At 43.0% G+C, this 27,203-nt stretch overlaps 1 protein-coding gene across 2 annotated transcripts in view; it reads right to left on the reverse strand.

Moving 5' to 3' along the window:
- FUT8 (fucosyltransferase 8) overlaps positions 1-27,203 on the reverse strand; it is a 489,197-nt gene that overhangs the window by 442,441 nt on the left and 19,553 nt on the right. The window contains exon 1 of one of the 2 annotated variants that reach the window (XM_079912164.1): positions 13,825-13,844. The exons of the other annotated variant lie outside the window; for it this stretch is intronic. The gene's annotated coding sequence lies outside the window, so the exon portion shown is untranslated. Of the gene's footprint in view, positions 1-13,824; positions 13,845-27,203 lie in introns of those variants that run through there. 2 annotated transcript variants of the gene reach the window in all.

Genomic DNA, 27,203 nt, shown 5'->3' on the forward strand with positions numbered 1-27,203 from the left:
AGCCAGGCAGAATCCATGACTGCTGGCTGCTTCTGAGCTTGTTCTGATTGTTCCTTCCTCTTGGGAGTTGCCCAGACAAACTTCGCCAGCATGCTGAGAGGCTCTCCTCCCAAGCTGGAAGGTCAGGAGTTCTCCATAAGGATCAGAGCCAAAGAAACTCAGTCAGGTTAGCACTGATACCTTCATGCTCTCCACACACGTTATTAATAAAATTGTCTCCTGCCCTATGGCCAGAGCCCTCCACATGGCCAAGGGTCTGATATGTGCTTAAGAACATGAATTCTTGGCCCTTAAAAATCATCCAGTCCAGGGTTCTCAAGCTAGTGGTCGCAACCCATTAGTTGGGTGACAAAAATCTAATTTTTTAAAGGAAAGAAAAAAATAGAAAATATCAGAGTCCATCATATTTGTGGTAGGCAGAATTCTCAGATCACCTCCCCAATGACCTTATGTGATCCCCTCCCCTGAGTGTAGGCAGGACCTGTGAATATGATGGGATATCATTCCCAGGATTATGATAGTTATATAGAAAAGGAAAGGATTTTGCAGAATAATTAAGGTTCATAATGCAGGCCAAAAACTGTTGCCTGCCATTTCACTAAACAATGAATGTTGCCCACCATCAGCACTGCAGCCTTCCCACAGAAAGGAAAAAAACAGATACTGGCCCTAGATAGTTAAGATACAAATCAAAGGAATAATTTCAACGATCCCAGTCTCTTGCATCTTCCCACACATAAAAAAGGACTAAAATCATTAACTTGAGATTTCTGTCTTTTGTGATTAGCGGTAATCTTTTTATCTTCAACTACATGTTTTGTTTTGTTTTTTTCAGCAAAAACTCCTATACGTCCTGTCTCCTCCCTTACCTCTTCAGAACAGTTCCTCAGAGCTATCTGAGAGGCTGCGTCCCATGCTATAGTCCTCAATAAGATCCCCGAATAAAACATAACTCACAACTTTTAGTTGCATATTTTTCTTCAGTCACCAATAATTAGTTGACTTTGACATGATCAAAAGAGAGATTATTCTGGATGGGCCTGACCTAATTACGTCATCCCTTTAAAAGAGAGGTTCTCCTGCTGGCCCTGAAAAAAAAGCAGGCTGCCATGAATTCTACAGCTGCAAGGAGATAAATTCTGCCAGCAACCATATGTGCTTGGAAGAGGACCCCAAGCTACAGATAAGACGGCAGCCCCAGCCAACACCTTAATTGCAGCCTTGTGAGACCTTGAGCAGAGCATCCAGCTAAGCTATGCCTGAACTTTGACCCATGAAAACTGAGATAATAAATGTATGTTGTTTTAACCATTGCATTGGTGGTAATGGTTTAATGTTTTAAACCATTGCATTGGTGGTAATTTGTTGCACAACAATATAAAACTAACATAATACCCCAATAGTAAGGATAAGTACTATACTATGCAACTTTTCTTCAGTTTTTTATATATATATATATACACACACACACACACACACACATACATATATATATATATATATATAAAACTATTAGACCATGGTGTAAAATGTATATTTTGTTTTCAGAGGTGACCAAAACTTTGAAAACCACTGATCTAGTTATAGACTAATTAATCCAAGGTCAAGCAGCCATTCACAGACAAATCAAAACTAGAACTCAAGTCTCCCCGGTCAATACTTTCTCCATCAGGGAATTCCCTGGTGGTGCAGTGGTTAAGAATCCACCTGCCAATGCGGGGACATGGGTTCTATCCTTGGTCCGGGAAGATCCCACATGACGCAGAGCAACTAAGTCCATGAGCCACAACTACTGAGCCTGCATGCTGCAACTACTGAAGCCTGCGCACCTAGAGGCTGTGCTCTGCAACAAGAAAAGCCACTGCAATGAGAAGCCCACGCACTGCAATGACGAGTAGCCCGTTCGCCACAACTAGAGAAAGCCCACATGCAGCAACAAAGACCCAACGCAGGGGCTTCCCTGGTGGCGCAATGGTTAAGAATCTGCCTGCCAATGCAGGGGACACGGGTTCGAGCCCTGGTCCGGGAAGATCCCACACGCCACAGAGCAACTAAGTAACTAAGCCCATGCGTCACAACTATTGAGTCTGCATTCCAGAGCCCGTGAGCCACAACTACTGAGCCCATGCAACACAACAATTGAAGCCCGCATGCCTAGAGCCTATGCTCCACAACAAGAAAATCCACTGCAGTGAGAAGCCCATGCACTGCAATGACGAGTAGCCCCCACTCACCGCAACTAGAGAAAGCCCACGCGCAGCAATGAAGACCCAATGCAGGGGCTTCCCTGGTGGCGCAGTGGTTAAGAATCCACCTGCCAATGCAGGGGACATGGGTTTGAGCCCTGGTCCGGGAAGATCCCACATGCCGCAGAGCAACTAAGCCCGTGTGCTACAACTACTGAGCCTGTGCTCTAGAGCCCACAAGCCACAACTACTGAGCCTGCATGCTGCAACTACTGAAGCCCATGAGCCTAGAGCCCATGCTCTGCAACAAGAGAAGCCACCACAGTGAGAAGCCCGCGCACCACAACAAAGAGTAGCCCCCGCTCATCGCAACCAGAGAAAGCCCACGCACAGCAGTGAAGACCCAATACAGCCAAAAATAAATAAATAAAATAAATTTATATATAAAAAAAGACCCAATTCAGCCAATAAATAAATAAATGAAAACAAAAAAATACTTTCTCCATCATACCACACTGCTTAATGTTGTTAGGAAATGAAACAGAGCAGTGTGGGGCCCTTCTGAGTACAAAAACTTTTTTGTGCCCCCATTTCTTGTTTGTAGGAAAAGACTTCGGCCTCCCAGATCATCTCTGAGTTCCAAAGGGCAGATTCAAGCAGTTACTAATTAGGGAAGTGAGGGAATGCAGAAACAAAGGACAAGCAGTCAGGAAATAATAGTGGAGCAACAAAACAGAGTCCTAGTTCTTCCTCAAGGGATGTACATAACTATCTGATACATATCTTCGGATTGTTCTGCAGGAACTAAGGCCCCCACCCAGGAGGAGGATGGTAACTACATGCTGAGACCCCAGACTGGCTGGAACCAGAAGGCTGATGATTGAGATTCCTGGAACACTGCCCTGTTACCTCACCACCAACCAATCAGAAGAAAGTCACACACCCTGCAGCCCTCACCCCAAATGTTGCCTTTAAAAACCCTTCCCTGAAAACCATAGGGGAGTTTGGGTCTTCTGAGCACAAGCTGCTCATTCTCCTTGTTTGGCCCTTGCAATAAAACTTTCTCTGCAACAAACTCTGATGTTTCAGTTTATTTGGCCTCACTGTGTGTTAGGCACATGAACTTGGGTTCAACAACAGTATATATCCAAGGGAAATCAAAACATATGTCAACACAAAAACTTGCACAAAGATCTTCATAGAAGCATTATTCATAATAACCCAAAAGTGGAAACAACTGTTGCAGGAAAGAAAGTGGGGCCGGAGAGGATGGTCACATCCCAGGTCACATCCAAGTCCCTGAGACGGCTGCCAAGTGTGGGTTCTTGGCTTCACACAGGAAAGAATTCAAGAGCGAGCCATAGTAAAGTGAAAGAAGGTTTATTCAGGGAGATACACACTCCACAGAGTGTGGACCATCTCGGAAGGCGAGAGAGGCCATGGGAGAAGCACACTCCACAGACAGAGTGTGAGCCATCTCAGAAGGTAAGAAGCAGCAGGATAAGGGGTTGTCAGTTTTCATAGGGGTGGGTAATTTCATAGGCTAATGAGTGGGAGGATTATTCCAACTATTTTGGGGAAGGGGCAGGATTTCCAGGAATAGGGGCACTACCCACTTTTTGGCCTTTTATGGTCGGCCTTGGAACTGTCATGGCTCTGGTGGGTGTGTCACTTCGCATATGCTAATGCATTACAATGAGTGTATACTGAGGCTCGAGGTCTAGTGGAAGTCGATCGTCTGCCATCTTGGAGCTAGTTGGTTCTAACCAGTTTATGTCCTGTCCTCAATGACTATGTCATTCTTTTAAAGGTTGCATCCTGCCCCCTTCCTGTCTCACAACCTAAATGTCCACAAATGGATGACTGGATAGCCACAGAATGTGTTATCTCCATACAATGGATTATTATTTCTATGTAAAACTGAATGAAGTTCTGACTCATGCTACAACGTAGATGAACCTTGAAGACATTATGCTAAGTGAAAGAAGCTAGTCAAAATAGACTATGTATTGTATGACCCCATTTATCTGAAATATCCAGAATAGGCAAATTCACAGAAACAGAGAGTTGATTTGTGGTTGTCTGAGGCTGGTGCAGGGATGGCAGCAGGATGGGGAATGACGGCTAATGAGTACAGACTTTCTTTTGGGGGTGTTAAAAATACTCTAAAATGAGATTGTGGTGATGGTTGTACAACTCTGTGACTCTACTAGAAACCACTGAAGTGTACATTTTAAATAGATGAATTTTATGGTATGTAAAATCTGTCACAATAAAACTGTATAAAAAAGAAAAAGAAAGAGAAATAGAAGCAGTCCAGCTACCCTCCCAGAAAGACCATATGGAGAGGCCACATGGAGAGAAGAGCCCTGGAACTACGTGGGGGAAGGAGAGGCTCTGCTGTCCCAGCATCTAAATCAAGCCTTTCAACAACTCCAGCCCCAGCCACCAGATACTGCGGCTGTACTAGGGAACCCCAGCACGATCAGCAGCAGAACTGCACAGCTGAGCCCAATCTGCACATAGCACTGTGGAAGATAATGACATGGATCTTGTTTCAAGCCACTAAGCTTTCGAATAGTTTGTAATACAGCAATAAAGAACCAAAGCGGCCATTTGGGAAAAGATACCACAGACTCCAAATGGATCAAAGACCTAAATGCAAAAACTGAAAACTGCACAAGTATCGGAAGAAAATATGGGTAAATCCCTCTACAACCTGAGTATGGGGAAATTCTAATTAAGTCTCAAAATGAAAATGCAATAAAATATTGATAAATTTAATTACTTTTAAAAAACTAAGCTTTCGCAGGGCAAAAACTCCATAAACAAAGTCAAAAAATAACAACAAATTTACAGAAGATATTTGCAATATATATCACAGATAAAGGACCAAAATTTCTAATATATAAATAATGTTTTAAAGTTGAGGGGAAAAGAACAAAAATCTTCTATAAAAAATGGACAAAAGACATGGATAGAAAATTAACAACAAAAAAGATGTAAAACTCATCCTTAAATATGAAGAGATGTACAACATCACATAATAAGATAAATGCATATTAAACCATACAGATACAGCATTTCTCACTCATCAGGTTGGCAAAAATTCAAAATCTTGACAATATACTCTGCTAGTGAAACTGGAGAAACAGGCACGTATATATTGCCAGTAGGAACAAAAAATGAAGAGGAATTTGGCAATATCTAACAAAACCGTAACTACATTCACCTTTTGACCCAGCAGTCTCACTTCTAGGAAGGTTACTTGAAGATACACCTCCAACAATTTAATATGATTCATGCATTAGGTTGTTCATGCAATGTTATTTGTAAGTTCAAAAATTATTAATATCTTAAGTAGCCAAACACAGAAGATTGGTTAAATAAATGATAGAGTTTGGTTTAAGGATTATGAAGAACTATAAAAATGACTGTGATTTCCAGAATATAGTAAATGAAAAATGCAAAGTGCAAATAATTATATATAATATGCTTCTGTCTAAAAGACAAAAGGGAATAAGAAAATATATGTATCTACTTAATTTTGAAACACACACCCATGAAGAATAAATGAGAAACAATGAAGTAGGGGTACAGGTTGAAGGGATAGGCAAGTGAGGACACTTCCCTGGGCACATTTTTATGTATATTTTTTATTCTTTTGAAACATATTAATGTTCTATATATTCAAAAATAAAATTTAATAAATAAGGATGGGAGAAAATCTAAATGTTAATGCAAACAAGAGCAAATAGACCCAAACATGCCTACTACTGTCTCTCAGTTCCAAGCCCATCCTTTTGTACTCTGCTTTGTGAGGTTGGAGGAAAGGCTCTGCAAACCACATTTCCACTTTGCCTGCTGCCTCTCTATTGGACTCTGCCTATCAAAGCCAAGAGGGGACTGCAAGGTTGGAGCGGGGAGAAAGGGCTTATTCCTTCTTGTTTTCCTCTCTGGTGATAATTCCTTTGAGTCTCACTCCAGCAACGCCTTCACCCTGGCAGCAGGAGCTCCTTCTCAAAGCAGCAGTGAAATGCAGCTTACAGTTTTTCCAACACGTACAAAAGCAGTCTCATTACACCACTTCAGAGACACCAGCACCAACCAGCAGGCACCTGCTTCTCAAGCTCTAAGTTTCCAACCCTAAGGGCCCCTTCCCAGGAACTCATAGAAGCCAGTGCCAGCCAAGTGTCCCCTTTCCCTCAGAGGAGGTCTGAGTTTCAACTCCACAAGTCCCTTGTAAGTTTCTAAGTTTTAAAAATTCAGCTTCCTCTTTTTATTCTCTCAACACTAGAGGTGGTAACTATTTCCTGTTATTGCTACTTGAAGAACTTAGAGCAGCAGTTCTTAAAGTGTGTTTTGTGGATCCCTGTGGAGGGTCCTTGAGGCTTTTCAGGGGATCCATGAGGTCAAAAATATTTTCAAAATAATAATAAGACATTATTTTCCTTTTTCTGTGTTGACATTTGCACTGATGGTGCAAAAGGAATGCTGAATAAGACTGTTGGCCCTTTAGCATAAATACAGGCAGTGCCACACTAGCAGTCACTGTATTTTTTACCACCATGTACTTGCAGGGGAAAAAAATCCAGTTCTACTTAAGAATCACACTTGATGAAGCAGTAAAATTAGTAACCTTATTAAATCATGATCCTTATGTTCAGATCACTTCAATATTCTTATGATAACTGAAACACTTGTGCTGTAGAGTGAAATGTGATGGCTGTCTTAAGGAATAGCACTTGTGCAATTGTTTGAGTTGTTAGCTGAACTGGCCACTTTTTTCATTGAACACCATTTTTACTTGCAGGAACGATGGACAAACTATGGTTATTCAGACTTGGGCATTTAGCAGACATTTTCTCGAAAGTGAACAAAGTAAACCTTTCACTTCAAGGAAAACCACTGACAGCGTTTGTTGCCGATGATAAAATTTGAGCTTCCAAGCTAAATTTAGAAATTTGGAAAATATGCATCTGCCATTGTGAGCTTGACAGTTTCCAATACTTAAAAACTTTTCTGATGAGATTGGTGGTGATATTAACAAATGTGAATTTTTTAAAAAGTGAATAATGAAATATGTCAACATCTGAAATATCTGCATCAGTCAGTCAACTGATATTTTCCAATGAGCAATGCATGGGATTACAACATCACGCACGGGTAAAAGGTCCGTCCAAATGGTAAGACAGACCAATGGATTTTAATATAACAGATTAACAAAAAGTTCTTTAGATACAGTCTCAGATTCTACACTGCAATCAATCTTTAAGAAACTACTATTTGTTCAGTTTTGGTGTAAGATCAAAAATATAATCATAATTATCTGAAAAGTCTATTAAAATATTCCTCCCTTTTCTAACTACATATCTGTGTGAGGCTGGATTTTCTTCACATATTTTGACCAAAACAACATATCACAATAGACTGAATGCAGAACCAGATGAGTATCCAGCTGACTTCTATTAAGCCAGATATTAAAAAGATTTGCACTCTTCCCACTAAATTTTTTATATAGTTGTTTCTCATAAAAATATTTTATTTATGTTAACATGCAATGAGTTTGATGTTTTTATTTTCAGCTTTATTGAGATATAATTGACATATAATGTAAGTTTAAAGGGGTACAACATGATGATTTGATATACATATATACTGCAACATGATTACAACCATAAGATTAGTTAACAAATCATCACCTCACATACTTACCATTTTGTGTGTGGGGGGGTGAGAACTTTTAAGATCTACTGTCTTAGCAGCTTTCAAGTATACAAAACAGCATTGTTAACTGTAGTCACTATGCTATACATTAGATCCCTAGAACATATTCATCTTATAACTGGAAATTTGTACCCTACGACCATCTTTTCCCCTACCAATTTCCCCCACCCATTTCCCCCACCTACTTTGCCTGTTCTTTTTTAATGAATTAAAAAATAAATATTGTAAAAAATTCTCAGTTTTAATTTCTAACACTGGTGATAAATACTACTGGCTTTAGCCAACATATAAGCTCCTTGAGGTCCTCAGTGAACTCCTGAAACTGAAAAGTTTGGGAACTGCTGCCTTAGAGTTTTTTTTAATCTGTTTAGGTACCTACTTAACAACTTAATACCTAATTAACAAATATTTATATTAAATTCTCTGTTAAAATTAATTTTGTGGTTTCTGCTCCCTGACTGGACCCTGACAGATACACAAATATATTTTAATTGTATAACATAATCATACTTAAGTGAGGAGGAAAAGAATTAATCCAAATAATTTTTGAGCATAACATTTTGATTTTATACATTCAATCTAGTGAAAAAAAACTTGAACTTTTCTTAATAAGTTTATTTTTTATAGTAGTATAGTCTCTAGCAGTATAGCAGCAATTCTGAAACTATTAGGCAAATGAATACATATGTCTATGTTGTTGGGAGCCAGGGTTCTTACCATGGAGAAGTGTTCTTACCATGGAGATACAATTATGGGATGGGTTGGATTGGAATTGAATGTGTTAATATGAACTCATGACTTCTAAAATCCAAACATACACACTTCCACAACCACCACCATCACCATTGCTGTCAAGGTACAAAACACTTTATCACCCCAAAAAGTCCTTCTTGTATTCCTTTGCAGTTAATCCCCCTATACCACTCCTGGCCTCAGGAAACCTCTAATTTGCTTTCTGTGTCTTTTTTCTCTGGCTGTTAAAGAATTCTCTGTATCATTGGTTTTTAGCAATTTGATTATGATATGCCTTGGTGTGATTTTCTTTATGGATATCCTGCTTGGGAATGGTTGAATTTCTTGAATATGTGAGTCAAAATTGGAAAATTTTTCAGCCAGTATTTTTGCAGAATTTTTTCTACTTCTCCCCTTGTTTGATTACTACCATCATATGTGTGTCAGACCTTGTGATATGTTTCCATGGGTCATTGAAACTTTGTTCATTTTTGTTCATTCTTTGTTCTTTGTGTGTTTCAGTTTGAATAGCTTCTATTGCTGTGTCTTTAATTTCACTGATATTTTCCTTTGCAGTGCCTAATTCTTCATTTCAGATGTTGCATTTTTTAGTTTTAAAAGTTCCATTTGGTTCCTTTTTATAGTTTCTATTTCTCTCTTCATCATGGTTATGTTTTCCTTTAAATCCCTGAGCATATTTATAAAATCTGTTTTAAGGGTCTTACCTGCTAATTGCATCATATCTCTCATTTTTTGACTTTTCTCCTTTTTTTTTTTTTTTTGTATGTCAAGTAACTTTTTAACAGATGCTGGACATTATAAATGTTATACTGTAGAGAGACCAATTTTTTTTTTTTTTGTCTTCCTTCAAAGAGTTTTGAATTTTGTTTTGGTGGTTTGTTTAAGTCTTTTATGGATCATTACGATACTTTTGAGTTTGCAAGCTTTGTTAGGGCTGATCTAGAGTAACCTTTACTCTAGAGTTATTTTGGTCTCACTCCTAAGGTCCTTCTTTTCTGGGGTCTTTACTGAATATTCCAGATGTTCACTGAGGTCTCTTTATTCTAGCTGGTTACAGCTCAATAACTCCAACTGTGTACAAGTTTCTGGAGGTGTTCAGTCTGCAGCTCCCCAGTACTTGTTCTTTCCCCCATAGTTGCTCTTTGTCCAAACTCATGGAGCCTATACACGTGTCCTGGTATTCAGCCAAATCCTTATGAGATTTCCTGTAAAGCTTTCTAGAGGTCTTCCTCTTTGTAGTTCTCTCCTCCCTGGGTCTCTGTCTGGCAAATTCCAATTGCCGAAGCCTCCCCTGGTCTTTGTCTCCTCAACTCAGTAGGACTCCCACGTTCTGCTTGTTTCCCATCCCTGGGCTGTGGCCTGGAATGTGCTTCTAGACAAAAAACTGAGGCAATCTAGGGATCACCTTATTTGTTTCCGTTCTCTCAGCAAATGTCTGAAATTTGTGAAAACGGTTGTTTCATATACTTTGTCTAGTTTTCTAAATGTTTACCACTGGAGAGCTGGTCCAATATTTGCCTGCTTGGTTTTTGATCGTGTGAATTGACATGTACACTTTCCCTACTTCTAGGCACTTCTACCTGATCCTCCTTCTCTATATGCACATAAATGAAAATAAATGCTTAAAACCAAAGGTCCTGGATTTTAGTCCTTTAGGACTAAATCCTGCTGGTCTGTGAGCCCTGTTCTATCTTAGCCCCATAAAACTAACTCTCTGAGGATTACTGGAGAGCTAGTCACAAACCCCAGTGCTAAAGGATATATCCTTCAGACCCTTCCAAAAGATCAGATAGCGCCACTGCACTTTTTAATCAAAAAAACTTTTTCATAAATAGGTATAAATTAGCACAGAAAAAGAAAACTAGAAGACGACACACCAAAAGGTTAACAATAATTATCTTACAGAAATGAAATTTTGAGTGTTTCTTCTTTTTTCTTTTCTAGAGTTTCTAAATTTTTAAATAATGAACATGTGCTACCTTTTTAACAAGAATAAGAATGATGCCCTATATTTGTGTACCCCTCCCATATAACATTTCACTGTGTCTTAGTACAAATGTAGAGGCCATAGGTGTAACTGATGGTTGACGATACTAAACTCACCTGGGTGAGCCAAGTTCTGCCCCTACACAACAGAAGAACAGGCCTATTGAATTCTGACACCCTTCTTACCCTCTTTTCACCAAACAAAAGATTACTTGAAGAGTTTCCTTGTTCTCTAAGCAAATGATATCAACTTCAAATAACATTTTTCTCAGAAGCTTTTCCAGAACATTCCAATAAAGCCAAATCTCCTACAGGTGTGGAATCAAGGAGCCAGGAGAAAGAGGAGATGCTGCCGGGTTCCGCATGGGCACCAGCACGGACTGTGCCCTATGTTCCAGGGCATTCTCTCTCTTTCAGCACAGCTAAGGGCAGAGGAGAGGACAGCGTTTCTGCCAGTGGGACTCGCAGCTGTCTGCATCCGAACTCTTACATCCCCTTAAAAACAAAACAAAACAAAAAATCGGCTCCTCAGAATCCAGACCAGGAACTCTGGAGACATTAGCATATTCTGGCAAGCAGCCTGACGGCTAATAGATAACAGGTTATCCCGGAAATAATTAGAAGCCTGCGCCCACACGGATCAGTTGCAAACACTGACCTCTGTCATTCAGGATATGGCCCTGAAAGTAACGAATCCTTTCTTCTTTCACTTTCAGGGGTTGGGGAAATGTCAGACCTCTCTCCCTTCTTACATGCCGTGACAAGTTAACAAGTGCTGAGTCTCCAACAGGCACTTATGCCCCCCTAAGCTTGGAGTCAGGAGACCCAGCGGGTCCACTCCCATGAGGCACTGGGGCCGGGGAGGAGGGAATCAATCCCTCAGGCGCCAGCCGCAAGGTAGGAGGCCCACGCCAGCTTTCTTTTTCACCATTTCCTGCCCATGTCTCCAGTCTTCTTGCCCTCCTTGCCCACACTTCTGCCCGTGCCCTGCTCCTTTCAAAGTCCATGCCTGGCTTTGGAGGGAGATATTTCTAGCCCTGCTTTCACACACACACACACACACACACACACACACACACACACACACACACACACACACACACACACACACACACACACACACTGTTTGATTTGGGCGGAGGGGTGGAGGAAAGGAGCTAGATTCAGAAAGAAAAGCTTTTGTTCACATTTAAGGCATACATGTGCGTTTACTGTTATAGATTTTATCTTTTGTGTTTCGTCACTGTTTCTTTCAACAATGGCTTTCAAAAGAGAAAAACAAATACTGTACGCTAAAACACATATATGGACTATTAAAAAAAAAAAAAGTTCTGAAGAACCTAGGGGCAAGATGAGAATAAAGACACAGAGCTACTAGAGAATGGACTTGAGGATACGGGGAGGGGGAAGGGTAAGCTGGGACAAAGTGAGAGAGTGGCATGGACATATATACACTACCAAATGTAAAATAGATAGCTAGTGGGAAGCAGCCGCATAGCACAGGGAGATCAGCTCGGTGCTTTGTGACCGCCTAGAGGGGTGGGATAGGGAGGATGGGAAGGAGGGAGATGCAAGAGGGAAGAGATATGGGGACATATGTATAACTGATTCACTTTGTTATAAAGCAGAAACTAACACACCATTGTAAAGCAATTATACTCCAATAAAGATGTTAAAAAAATAATTAACCATATTAAAAATAATAATAATGGCTTTCAAAACTATTTTCTCTTCAAATCTTCTTTATCCTTTTCTCTAGCAAGATGTACAGAATTCACATGTAAACAGGAATGCAATGACAGATTGAGGCTTTTTCACTTTCTCTTAAGTAGATGGATACCTCTAATAATTCTTTTCTTATATAGCATGTAAAATCAGTCAGACAGACAGACTTTTCCTGTCTGTACATGGGGCTCATATTTTTCTCTCATAAAATCAACAGTAACAACAGTAGGTACCATGTTTTGCACACTAAGATGTGCTGGACTGTACTAAGCACTTTGTGTGCATTGCCTTATTTAATCCTTTCCACAGTCCTGTTTTATTGTTCCCATTTTACAGATGAGAAAATAGAGGCCTGGACAGATTAGATAACTGCCCAGAGTTTTTTTTTTTTTTTAAAAAGGTAGAAACAGCAAAGACTCTGACATTCAAATCCCTGTCTGTCAGATTCCAAAGTTCCATCCTCTATCACCTACATACTAACTCCTTTAAGGAAGCAGCAGGTGAGAGTAGAGTCCTGGCTCCTAGGAGGCGGGCTAAAAGGGATAGTGATCTGCAGGGGAGGAAGCTGGGAGCCTGTGGCTGATGTCATAGCATCCAAAATTGTCCATCACGCTTGGAGTCTGCCCAGTGCTCCACAAGCATCATCTCATTTGAAGCTCACCGTAGCCCCATGAGTCAGGCATTATTTTTCACCAACCTCTGCCACCCCATGTCACACATAAGATTTAAGCTGAGGGTCAGAGGAGAAGTGATGTGTTCAAGGTCACAAAGCTGGTAAGTGGAGGTGGAATGTGGTTTTGAATTTAGGCTTCCAATTCTCAAACCCACACTTATCTTACTATATCCTCTGTCTTTCAGCAACCCTTGAGTTAGGCCTCTTAAAACAGTGTGAGGAATGGGGCCAGGCTCTTTGGCTCTTTGTTTACTCAGTGGTCAACAGTTTGAAAAGTACAGTGAATAGATAAAGGTGTGGGCTCTAGAATCAACTTGCCAGAGTCAGAATCCCAGCTCTTTCACTTATAGGTGATGCGACCTTCGCAAGTCACTGTGCCTCAGTTTCCTCATCTATAACACAGGGGATAATAAGAGTGCCCACTTCTAAGGTCACTATGAATGAGGTATCTGAAAAGTGCTTAGGATCGTGCCTGGCATGAAGGGAGCTATCAATAAACAGAAGTTATTACTGCTACTTAGCAATTCCGGCTAGCACCCAATAGCTGGATTTACAGAGAAACTCTCATTTCCGTTAATATAAGTTACATTCTCCTGCCAAAGAGAAGCCCTCCAGACTTCTCTGCCTTGGCTTGAGTCTTCCCCAAAAGCAGACTCCAGGGCAAAGATTCAAGTACTTGATGGGGGTGGTGATTCCAGAAAGCCCTTTGAGAGAATGGGGAAAGTGAGACAGGAGGGGAAGCAATTCAATAAAGGGTGTTACTGAGCAGCTTACCACTGGTGGGAGGGGTGCTCTATCGTACTGGGATCCCTGAGGACCCTGGCACACAGACACCACAGGCATTTGGTCCCTGTCGACCTCAAGCATGCTCCAGGGGCCAGGGCACACCTGCAGGCAACAAGAAGCAGGCAGCTGTTGGTACAACAGGAACATGTTGCAGGTGACCCTGGGGCAGGCCAAGGACCTATGGGTGGGCCCTGCTTGCCAGCTACACAGTAATCTCTCAGTGTTGCTAACACTCTAGGTGTTCTTTGTTTTTTCCTCAGAAACACTTGCCAAACAGTCCTATTGTTTGCTCTGGATCTAGTTTTAAAGGGCAAAGTTTCCTCTCAGAACTGCAAGTGCTTAGCAATGTCTTCAGAAATTCTGGATAATCAAGGTCCCCTTAAAGTATCCATTATCATGACAGTCTGGTTCCTGCCTGTGCATTGTGCCTTCTAGTTTACAAAATACTTTTGCATATATGATCTCATTTAATCCTCATGGTAAACCAGTGAGGTGAATGACAGTCCTCTGAAGCAATCCCAGTTTTCAATCCTGCTACAAGGGGTTAGAAACAGGTTAGTGATTTCAGTTGAGAGATGATTCCAAGGCCCTGAGGGAAGTTTCACAGCATCTCTCCTCTATCTGAACAGTCCCTAATGGACCTGAAAGGAATCATTCTGGCCATTTTCCTCCAGTTTGAAAGCTTTAAGCATATTTATGCTTTTGAAATAGTAAAGCAACCCAGTTACTTTATTCATTTTTCTGAGTACACATGTAACAAGATGTTAGAAGTTTTGAAGGCAATAGAGATCACATTCCAAGAAGAGGTACCAGACCACGGTGCAGGCTTTGGAAGAAAGGAAGGCAGAGAAAATCAGTTTCTTGACTCTTGTACCCCTCATTCATAGTGACAAAACAGCCAGGAGTTTGGAGATGAGAAAAGAGGATTTCTGGACAAAGTTTTTGCTGTGTTGTGAGTCCACTCCCACCCCTGGGGGAGAGAAGGGAGTATAGCCTAGGTAGCCTAGGAAAGGGGGGTTCGACTTGTCCACTGAGAGAGCTTAACATGTGTCCCTTGTAGCTAAGGGGACCCAGTGCACAGGTATAGAAAAATCTGAAGGACAAGTGATGGGCTGACTATGGCTTTGATTACGGAGTAGAGGGAAGGTCAAGGGAAGGAAGCTATGACAGCTGGTGCTTCAAACCTAGCCTTCTGTGCTCAGCCTTGTGATCTGGAGCTGGGACTCTGCAAATCATATTTCGGCTTTGCCAGCTGGCTCCAGATTAGCTCTTCCAATGCGAGGCACTAGAGGGAGACAGCATGGCTGGAGGAGAAGCAAGGGGCTTGTTTCTTCCGGTCTGGGTTTCCTGTTCCTATCCATGTCACCTCAGTCTCCCCTCTTCACCTTGGCAGTGGCAGCTCCCTCCTGTAGCAGGATATGTATGCAGTTTGCCACTTTTCCAACACTTACAGCACCAGCCTCATCACACTCCCCCCTCCCAGGAGACACCAGGTGCCCCCCACACACACACACCCCAGGCCCCTCTGCAGCTCAGAGATGCCAGCTCAGCTGAGCAGATCCTCCTCCTCAAAGTCGTTCAGGTTTCTAAACTTCAACAGTTTCCACCTCTTCCCACACCTGGTCCTAGGGCTGGGGGCTGCTCCTGCAGTTGCTACCTCGGTGATACCTTAGTGCACTCTTTTTGTCTTTTCAGTTACCTAGTTAACAAGTTTACACTTAGTTCACAATCATTAGATGACCCTCTCTGTTCAAATAACTGATGTTTCTGGCTCTTGGCCAGTCCCTGACGGATACCCGTTTTAATGAAAACTGGAGAACTGGAGTATCTCAGGGGACAGGTTGCGGTGAAGAATCTTTGAGGTCTCTGGAGGAAAGGCTGGAAAATGCTTAGAGCAGTTTCTTAATCTTTCTTGAACCATGGAGCTCTCTGAAAGACCGATGAAAACAATGGCCTTTCTCTCTAGAAACTGTAAATACCTGCCAGCACAGTCCCCACCTCCAGCCCTTGCACACAGCCTTGTTGTAGTGGTTGGTGGACCCCAAATCTCAGGTTTATAACTCCTGCGGTAGAATGCTCGCTAGGCTGAGTCGCCCTCTTGGAGAAAATCTGGTTGGCTCTCAGAGGCTGTTGCCTGAGCCTAAGAAAAGTCTAACAAAAGGACCATCAGTGCTGGGTTGCCAAGGAGCTGTCCTAGATTTTCAAACCCTCTGAATCTGAGATAAATATCCTGACTGGACCTGCCAACCGTCCTGGATTTGCAGTTGCTTTTGCATCTGAAGCCTTAAAATTGTATCTTTTTCAGCAACTATTTTACTTATGGGGGTCTAGCCAACAAGAATGAGGCATTCTGAGGCAGAGCTTTGTTTGGGGGACTCTCCAGAGAGGCCCTGGCTGACCCAGCCAGCTGACCTGGCCGGGTCCCAGTAGCTCTCTGCCCTTCAGTGACCACCTAGAGTGCAGCCGTCCTGGAGAGAAAGGCGAGTCGCCATCTACTGGCCGGCGCTATTATTGCATGCCAATTTTCCAGAAAGCAATTGGTGGTGTCCAATTTCTAAGGATAACAGCTTCCCTTTTACTGTGAGTTGGTTATCTGGATGTGTTTTGTGGATAATTATGCCCTAGGCCATTAAAGGGGAGAACACAGAGTTTGGAAAAAGTTAGTACCTCTGGGCCTCAGTTTTCCATCTCTGAGTCAAGGCTGGCTGTTACTGTAACGCTGAGAAGTCTATCGCTGGTTTTCCTTTCTCCATTAAACTGCCCTATTGGGCTTTCCACGTTAGAAGGCAGCACCATAGAACAGAAGAGAATTCTTCCCTTACACAGTTAGATAGCCACCATATGTCTCTGCAAAGCTGTCTTATGCTTCTTAGTTGAATGTTATCTTTTAAGTTATTTAAACACTGCTCAAAATGTAGACTGATTTTTTTCTCTGTAGATTAAAAAAGGCTTTTTTGTTTTATTCATTCATTCTGCAAAATGATTCATTCATTCAACAAATTTTTATTGAATGACTACTATGTGTCTGGCACTTTCCAGGCACTAGGTATACAACCATAAACAAACAGACACAAATCTTTCCCTTGTGGAGATTCTCATCTAATGGAGGAGACAGACAGCAAATAAAATACATAGTGTGTCAACTGAAAGAGGATGTGGGCTAAGAGCACTTGTTTGTTTTGCTTTGCTTTTTAAGACAGGAGAAATTACAGTATGTTTGTCTGCTGATGGGAATGATCCTGTAAATAGGGGGATGATACTGATACAGAAGAGAGGAAGGGGAATTAGTGGAATGATGTCCTTGAGTAGATGAGAGAGGATGGGATCCAGTGGAGAAGTAGAGAGGATGAGTCAAAAATTTATTGAACCCCTGCCAAGTGTCGGAACCTGGGCTAGCGCTGGAGACAGGGCAGTGAAGAAAACAGACAACATCCCTGCCTTCCTGGAGATTTCATACTAATCAGGACAATGAGCAATACAAAAAGTAAACTAATGAGTGGATCCATGGTGCCCATGGACTGGGATAAGTGCCATGAGAGAAACACAGTGGTCACGGAAGTACTCTTTGAGAAGTGACCGTTAAGCTGAGTCCTAAAGCATGACAGACCGACCTCCACGTGAAGAGCCTGAGCAAAGAGGATTCCAAGCAGAAAGAAGAGCGAGTACAAGACCCTGAGGGGGGAGAAGTTCGGCCCATTCGTGCACTTGTAGGTGAGGCTGCAGAAGGGTAGTTATCAAGAATGAAGCCTGAGATGAGGTTACAGAGGTTGGTTGTTGATGGCTTTTTTTGAACAGCCAATAAATTTTATGAACAAATTTGTGGATGACTCAAGGCTAGGAAGGAGAGCAAACACTGTTAAATGACAAAATCAGAAATAAAAAACATTTCAATAGATGGCATGTGACAAATCTCCATGTCAGGTCTTGCATTTAGGTTCCAAACACCAAGTGCAAGAAAACAGTAAAAAGATCAAGTGTACCACTCGCTCCCATACAAAGGGTTTTGGGTTTTGCAAAGAGCAGATCCTAAAACAGAGGCCTAAGTGTCAGCTCTTCCCTGGGGAATGTGATGGAAGGAGCAGAAGTAACGAAGGAGGGGACTGAAAAAGAAGAAAAAGGAGCCAAGACAGAGCTATGTCTGGAGTTGGCCATGCCTCCAGGCTACTGCTTGTGTAACACAATCCCAGGAGACCATGGAGTTACTGTCTGAAAGGTGTCTCAGCAACAACCAAAAGGGGGGAAGGGGGAGGGGCAGCAGCTCTCCACTGCCCCCAGACAACTGGGCGAAGGTTCTCCCCGTGGACATCTATGTTGCCCGTGTGTGAGAGCCAAGCATGTTACCATGTGGCCCCACGGACAACATTACTCAGAGGCCTGAAGGCAGAAAGTGAGGCCACAGAGTGGACCTGAGGTGGGTCATGGTCATCTGCACCTGGGGGAGCTGGCTGCCACCCCACAGAACTGGGCACAGCAGGAACAAGGGACAGGTGAGATCCAAACCTCTGAAGTGATTCACAAGTGGTGTCCCATACACACACATTGGCGGGGAAGGACAGTTCCCTCCTTTTACCACTTTATATCTGTCTTCTTAGGCTTTTCGTGAAGATACGTGTGTATAACTAAATCTCATTGGCAATACTTTCATGATATTTAGGCCCTTATAGGTAAAAAGGTCCCCCAAAATACTGTCCCAGAAGCCATAATAATCCCTTCTTTAAATCTAATTCAACAAAGGAATCTTTATTAAATATTAACCTAAGATTTCTAAATCTTTATAAGATGCTGCACTTATATAAACTACCTACTTCTGCTAATCCAAGGGCTATGAGGGAGGGGAGTATTGTGTTGGGGATACCCAAGAGTTAAGATTTGATTCAGAGTTAAGATTTTGATTCAGAGTTAAGATTTTGATTCATCTCCAAATGAGGTTATACATACAGTCTCAGAGCTACACTGCAACAACAATGAAAGAAAATGCTGTTTGTCATACAACTGAAACACGTGTCCCCATTATCCAAATCAGACTGCCTGTAATACATTACAAATTAATATATTTTAAAAGTCCTATAATTATCTTGTGAATAACTCAGTGCCTTTGGTGCTAGATTATACCAATTTATTAAATGCAAGGTTTTAAAAAAAATCACAATTTTTGTGATTCTGTTTTGATATTTCTCCTCTTTTTAATATACCAGGAGCCTTAAAATATGAAAGTGGCCCATGTATTTCTTGATCTCTGAGAGCTCCTGCCTTATCCCTCCCAACTTGCTGAAAGTACTGCTGATGGAAGTTCCATTTTCCCCCATTCTGAGGGCTCATTAGTCCCGCAACTTTTGTCTGCACAGGGAAAAGCAAAGGAGAAATAACTAGAGGATAAGTGAGGAGCCCTTGCTCCTTTTCCCAGCTCTGAAGGTGTTGTAAATACCACCCAAGGCAGTCTGGTATTGCACTGGAGATTGGTTTATTTTTCATCTCACAAAGGGTTAGGAGTCCCTTTATGTAACTGCTGCTGTGGAGAGCCAGCACTTCTAGATATGTCTCTGTTGGATACCCAGAGGATTGCCTTCTCTTACAGTTTCTTTAACCTATTTATTCTCTAGGTTTCTTCAAGTTCAAAAATCAAAGCTGCATACTCTCATTACAGCCCTGCCCAATCTCTAGTGGTGCCTTTCAGGGAGGCCCTGTAGGAGCTGGGGGTCATTTATCTCTGCCCTGCACACCCTAAACTGGCTGCCTGCTGGCTGCACTACACCACTGTTCACCTCCTCAGTGGGCTCCTGGCCTCTTGTCCTTGCCCTTCGGGTTCTAGATAAGGGCCACAGATATCAATCAAAAAAGGACAGCATGCACTTGCAGAAATATCTACTGTATATGGAGCAAACACCATGACATTTGGGCCAAAGTGCCTCTCCTTAAAGAAGCAGAGACTTAAGCCAGACCTCAGTCTTATCATTTCTAACATGACTGGTTGTCCTTGGCCTACGTGTACCTGTCCTTGCATGATGTTTAAGATGACTTATTCCTGATGCAGGTGCTGCCCATTTAGCTTTCCTCTCTTTTAGTGGCCCAGAGCCTCTCTCTCATCACCCAGCCATGCTATCTCCATGTTAATCTTCCCTCTAAGCCTAACCCTGTGGGTTAGAGAATAAAACAGGGATGAGAGGAACAGAAATGGTTCCAATAATCTGCTTCCCAGACAGGAGACTATTGAAAAATAAGATTCAAAAAGTGATTTGGGGGGGGATTCCCAGTCCTGAAGGAAAGCCACAAGAAATGCAAGGCAGTGGTCTCATTCCTCATCCTCCCAGCACAGACCCCAATCTGCCTCAGCTGTCAGGTTCAACTGGGACTCAGATCTCTCCATGGGAAACTTATCAAGACCTGTTTGGCACTAGAGTGGCCACCTCTCTGGGAACTTCTCTTCCAGTCCAGAGAAGCCAGATATTAGATCTAAGTCTGGGCCCGGAGCAGAAGCAGCTGCTTCCCTTCCGGTCATTCACAGAAGCCCAGCCTGGCCAGCAGCACTGTTCCCACCCAGTGGGGCTCCTCACCAGTGAGGCTCAGGCAGCCTGAGAAGCTCACAGAGGTCCAGAGCAGAACCCCACAGTGTGCCTGGGTTCCAGGAACTGAGCATGAGGCTTGGTGAAAAGGAATGGGGGTGGGTTGGGAGAGAGAGCACAGAAACGTCAATCTGGGCAGAGAAGAAAGTTTGTAGCATCGACGAGATTCAATAATTCTTCCAAGCTTTGTGGAGCAAGCGCTCTGCTCAGTTTCTACTTTTGAGACACATGCCCCTTATGGGGAAATGCAACACAGCCACAAAAGAGACTCAACAGAACAGGAGTCGGCCCTCTGACTTCATGCCCTTGGAGAGGCAAGGGCAGTAAGGGAAAGAGAGAGCCTGATGGCCAGAGCTGTAAGGGAAGCCTTCGTGAGGAGGGGAGCTTGAATGGGCTCTGGATGGGAGGGACAGTTGGCCAGGGAGGACATTCTGGGCCCAAGAAGGTAAAGAAATAACTTCACGGAACTCCATGGAAGTTCTTTCCATTGGGTGAGTGCAAGTTCTAACTCTGAATATGGTTCCCTATGTGACCTCCCTCAGGACAGAGAGAGAGTCTCTTCTTGCCCTTTATTCATTCCTCCAAGTAGTCTCTAAGGAACCAGAGCACCCCAGAACCTGGTGGTAATCTGAATACTGTTATTACCACCACTAATAATAATAATAGTGCTCATGACTATCATTTACTGAATGTTTTCTCTGCTCCAGGCACTGTGTTAAGTGCTTTACACACGTTAGTCTCATTTAATCTTTACAACTACTTTACCATATGAGTACTATTATTATCCCCATTTTATAGGTGAGGAAACTAAGACTTGTAGATGCTGGATTATTTGCCCCTATGAATAATAACTGGTAAAGCCCAGGCTGGAACTGAAACTTTAACTCCAGAGCGCTAACATTTAAGCACTAAGCATATGATCCCACAGTCCTCAAGTATGTCTTTGCCCAATTAGACAATGGATGCCATGTTTCTAGAAGATGGATTTATCCAACTCCCCTCTGCTCTTCTTGAATTAGGGAGGCCTAGTTCAAGTCTCATCATACCTCTGAGACCCTCCCCAACCCCTCCAGCCCTCACAGAGCACCCCTTTTCCTGAATTCCCACAGCACTTAAAGCACGAGTCACTGATGACAGTTCGTCATCCAAGGTCTCAGGTCATTATCTCATTCAAGGAACATCTTGTCTCTCCAACAAGGCTGCAAACGACCTCAGGTAAGGACGTGTCTCACTTCTCAAGGCAAGAGAAATACTTGGTGAATTGGACGAATAACTCCTCCTCCAAGTTGGCACAAAGGCAAGCCTGCAGCGTGCCCTCCAGAGGGCCCTGCTCCAGACTTCAAGGTAGCCGTGCTGGCCACTGGTTTATCTTGGTGGCGGCCCCTCTCCATACACCTCTCCTTCCTTGCCCTGTATCAATATCCTCACTCACTTGCCCATTCTTACCTGGCAAACAGGAACCTGGCAGCTTTCTACCGCCTTCCTGATGGGCTGCCTAGCTCTTTCCTGCCCAGAGGAGTCACAGCAGCCTATTCCCAGAGAACTCCTGGCCCTCCCCCAGGCCTCTCACCTGGGTGAGATGTGGCTTCCCTGGTGTGCTTCCCTGGAATGTCACTGTGCAGCATCTATGTCCTGATCCCCTCAGTACTTTCTCCATGAACTTCCGAGGAGGAATCAATCAACGCTGTAATCATTGGGGTGGGGGGGAGGGCTGGGAACTGATTGATGGGTCTAGTTGTTTTATTGTTAGCCAGTGTAAGTTAAGTAAGTCCAATCAATAAATTTTATAGGCCTCCCCAGATGGCTCCAGAGGCGAGACCCAGCAGCTTTCACCTCAATAGATTTAGACCCCTGCCTAAATAAAAAGCAATACTCACCAAGAGAAGCAGTTTGATTTCCTTTCGAGAGAATCTCTTATTGTCCTTGAGCCTGTCCTGATTTAAATCAATAACCTTAACAGCTTCCAAGAAGAAATCAGTTGCCTTTGGAGTGTCTCTGTGCCACCACCTGCTCTCCCCGGCACATGACAATTTTAGATTCCTGGATTGAACCATGCAAAGCAGTGAGGACTAATACCTCTGCCTGTCCTGTCCCTGGGCACCAGTCCCTCCTCCCAGCCCTGGCAGGCCAGACCTCTCCCCTCCTTTTACGTTCTCTTTCTCCTGTCCCACTGTCCCAGATCTCTCCCCAACCAAGACTCCCCATAAACCCACCCCTGCTCTGCATCCCTGGCTTCCAGAACCCTGTGTGACCAGGCTGATTACCAAGGAGCTGGTCTTCCCTGTCACTTTCAGGGTGGATGTTATAGTCCCTCCATGTGGCACTTTTGTGTCTTTACAAGAGTATCTAGGAAGCAGAGTGAAGATGGCAGTAGTAGTAATAGCCATAGTAGTAAGATCTCAGTGGAGTGACTACAATGGTGAGGTTTTCAGGCCGTGGGCTGGGGAGTCTATCTTGGGCCAGTAACCTTTCAAGTTATTCCTCAGAGAGAGTTACCATCTCTGCACACTTAGGGCCCAGCCTGGCCCTACCTGCCAGGACTGGTTTAAGGGTCAGCCTCATTGCCTTAACTCTGTCCCTTCATCAGGCTGGTGAGTCTCCACTTCCCTATTCTGCAGGGGCAACCACAATGGAGCCAGAAGTGAAATGGTCTGTCTAGGGGCCAGGAGCCAGCAGGAGCTCAATGCCCAATGTCAGGGCATTACGCCCATGAAAACCCCCAAGCCACCCATCTGGGATGGTGGGATGGGACCAAACTTCTATTTTATTTTATATTTATTTATTTTTGGCTCATGCCAGGTCTTTAGTAGTGGCATGCATGCAGGATCTAGTTCCCTGACCAGGAATCGAACCTGGGCCTCCTGTGTTGGGAGCGCACTCTTACCCAATGGACCACCAGGGAAGTCCCCGGGATCAAACTTTTAAATACTGGTATTTCCATGGTTGCTCCAAAACCCATTCTGTGCTGCCAAGACAGATTCTCCAACCAGGCCATTAAATGGTCAAGATCAGCTTGTGTTAAAACAATTCCTATGCTGGAAAAACCTTCAAATAAAATGTCGAGTCTTTGTCCTAAAGAGACCCAGGAGTTCCTGCAGCCCAGAGGCCATCTCCGCCTGAGAGGCTAAGCAGACCTCGGAGCAGTGGCGTGTTAGCTCCACGGGCAGATCATTTTTAACATCCTCCTCCTCCTCCACGTGACAACTTTGAGCAATAATCAGGAAATGAAACAAATGATAATAATGGCCAGAAAAGGACAGGTTTTTCAGAGATTCATAAAAATCCCATTTCACAATTAATTTCAGAAGTTGTAATGCTGTCCACATATTTGTGTGTTTGGGATCCATTTTAGCTGCTTTCAAATGGTCTCCACAGTCAAAAAAAATTCAGCTAAAATATCTTCATCAGAAAATTCACCATAAATTTCTATTATAGTTGGTAAACTTCTGAAATTTTTCTTCTGTAAAAAAATCAGAGAAGGGCTTCCCTGGTGGCACAGTGGTTAAGAGTTCACCTGCCAATGGAGGGGACACGGGTCCGAGGCCTGGTCCGGAAGATCCCACATGCCACGGAGCAACTCAGCCCATGCGCCACAACTACTGAGCCCGCGTGCTGCAACTACTGAAGCCCACGTGCCTAGAGCCCATGCTCCACAACAAGAGAAGCCACCGCAATGAGAAGCCTGCGCACCGCAACGAAGAGTAGGCCCCTCTCGCCGCAACTAGAGAAAGCCCGCACGCAGCAAAGAAGACCCAACGCAGCCAAAAATAAATAAATAAAATAAATTTATTTTTTTTAAAAAATCAGAGAAAATGGCTGAATGACAGTAAATATTGGAATTACTTGATATGTTGCTTTAGAACGAGCATCCAGCTCTTGATGAAAACAATCAAGTCATTTAGACATTGTTCTTTTGAGTTCTTCTGGTATTGTCACATGGACAACAAAATGGAACTATCTTGTATTCTGTTTCTGCATGTTTACAATCATTTGCTATCACTGTTATTTTGACTCTATTGTTTACACACAGGAATATGTAGTTCTACAGAGTTTGGAACTGAAGGGTTTCCAAATCATTAGGTACTTATTCTGGAAACAAATGTCTGTGGGTGAATCCACTTGAGTTAGGGGCTAATTCTCCAAATAACGTCCATGTAGAACAGAATATTCATCAATAGATAAGTTATTTAAATGTGTTAATTTGAAGCATATATAGATATATTTAGATATAGATACAGATATATTTAAAACTCAACAAGAACCATAGCAATTATTTAGAACTTAGACCAACAAAAGATTTTTTTTCAAGGAGGCTATTTTTATCACTGACCTTGCTCAGGATTGCCAACACAAGTTGATCATAAAAGGTAGACTGAATTTTAGTTTGTTTTATTGTTTTAAAATCTGCTACAATGTATCGCTTATTGGCTGCACATGGGATGGACAGATCCCACTGTCTGCTCCACCCCTGGGGCCCCACTGCTCAGATGAGCGGCAGGGATAATTGCAGCCCCTGGCCAATAGCAGGTCAACCTATGAGTCTTGCATTCAAAACCTTGCAAGGGGGACTTCCCTGGTGGTGCAGTGGTAAAGACTCCCCCTCCCAATGCAGGGGGTGTGAGTTTGATCCCTGGTTGGGGAGCTAAGATCCCACATGCCGCCAGGCCAAAAAACCAAAACTAAAAAACAGAAGCAATATTGTAACAAATTCACTAAAGACTTTAAAAATGGTCCACATAAAAAAATCTTGAAAAAAAAGAAAAAACCCTTGCAAGGAAAGTCTGGGTGAGAACTCACAAAGTAGAGGGCTGCATCCAGGTCACAGACCTATTTTGGGGGGCCTGTAATATTAAAAGAATAAATAAAAATATAAACCCCAACAGACAGTACCTCAGTGTCTTCTGGCAGGGCGTGTGCTGTAATTTACCACAGTCTCTACCACTCCCCATTTCTACCTTGTCTGATTTGCCCACTTGAGTCAGCTGCCTGGCCCTTGTAGGCATCTGAGTTTGTGACCCCTACTTCATGACTGTTTCTAGCGCTGTCCTGATAGTAACCTAAATGTTTTCCAGTTATTTCGTTTTGTAGGGTCTGCTCTGTTCTTCTTTGCCCTCACTGACCAGAGCTCATGGGCCTCTTCTGAAGCCTTCAGCTCCACACTTCAGAGACCCTTTTCCCTCTTGTTTAACCTGGTGGTTCTCTTCCCTTACATCTCATGTCACCAGTGCCACTCTGCTTCAGGAAGGAGCACTTGGGCAGCCACGGAATGCTCCTTCCTGAGCATGAGTCAGGCAACTGCCTCCCTCTGAGTGGGAAACTTGGACTTCAGCTTCATCTGTGACCCCGCAGAGAGGCCAGCGAGGTGTGGCGAGCACGCACTCAGCCTCCCACACTCAAGAGTCCAGCAAACAGCTGTCTTCCCTGGTTGGCAGGTGGGGAAACAGAGGGGGAAAACCCACTTTCAAGCCCTGAATGTACATGCCGAGTCCCACCGTGGTTGGCTTAACTGAGCATCATGCAAGACACACTCCTGGCCAAACTGCCCCACACCAACTTGAACAAATGCTTTCAGCCAGTGGTGTGTGGCAGCTGGCTTGTGCCAATTCCTGAGAAGCAACTGTTAAGCACTCTGGAATTTTACCAGCGAGTAGGTACCTTGAAATTAGCCCAAGTAGAAGTATTTACACCAAGGAAACTGACACATGTTATAAACCAGGGCTTTATAGGGGGAAGAGGGGGAGGCAGCTTACCAGCATACCACTGCTTTTAGCCCAACTCAACCTTTCCTTTGAACCCAGACAAGGACTAGAAACTCTCACTTATGCTTTAAGACAGACTGTACAGTGCAGTAAAGAGGTGGGCTCTGGAAACACACCACCTGGGTTCAAGTCTACCTCCGACCTGTGGGACCCTGAGCACACTGTGAAACCTCTGTGCTTCACTGTTCGCATCTCGAAGGTCGAGGTAGTCATAGCACCTTCTCACAAGACTTCCATGGGCTTAAACGAGTTGATACATGTAAAGTACCCAGAGCAGTGCCTGCACATAAAAGGCACTGCACAAACATTAGCTATTATTATTCTAAAACTGAAATATCTTTTAGTTCTCTTATTTCAGCTGTGTAGTTAGAAGATGCAAATATCTAGTAACCAGTTTAAAGCCTGCATGGCTTGCTGAATATAAATATCACTAATATACACTCTTTCAGGTGAGTGTATATCAAGTCAACTCATGTCCTCTTCCTGTCAAAAAAATAGCAATGACACATGGTAAAAAGCTTATTAATACAATTATTCCAAAATATGGGTATTGGTTTTGCATCTTAATCCCAGAATTAGAAAAAGTCTCCTCTTGTTAGTTTTTTGTTATAAATTCTGCTTTTTATTTTCTTCATTTTTAAAATGCAATGTATTTTTTACATGTTAACAGCCATGGAATCAGGATGGGTATTTGAACTGATGTGTACATATGACGTGACCACGTTTCTTTCTCCCGCGCTAAAAGCAGTTATTAAATTGATGATGGATCTTACAATCAGTGGTGTCTGAGAATCTGGGAAAGGCAGTAATAATAGTCAAGGGCAAAGTCAGGACAGGACCCAGGACTCCAGCATCCATGTCTAGTGTTGTGTCCCCAAAATGGACTTTTTTTAAATGTGCAAAGATTCATCCTCATTCTTCAATTAAAAGCACAGTGCACCATCCCAGGGGCTGCGATCTGACCACCAGAAAGGAAAGCACTAAGACAACGTGAAAGCAAAGGGAACATAGGAACTAGGCTTCAGAGCAAGGGACAAGCACAGTTGTG

This window comes from Stenella coeruleoalba (genome assembly GCF_951394435.1).
Source record: "Stenella coeruleoalba genome assembly, chromosome: 2".
Lineage (NCBI taxonomy): Eukaryota > Metazoa > Chordata > Mammalia > Artiodactyla > Delphinidae > Stenella > Stenella coeruleoalba.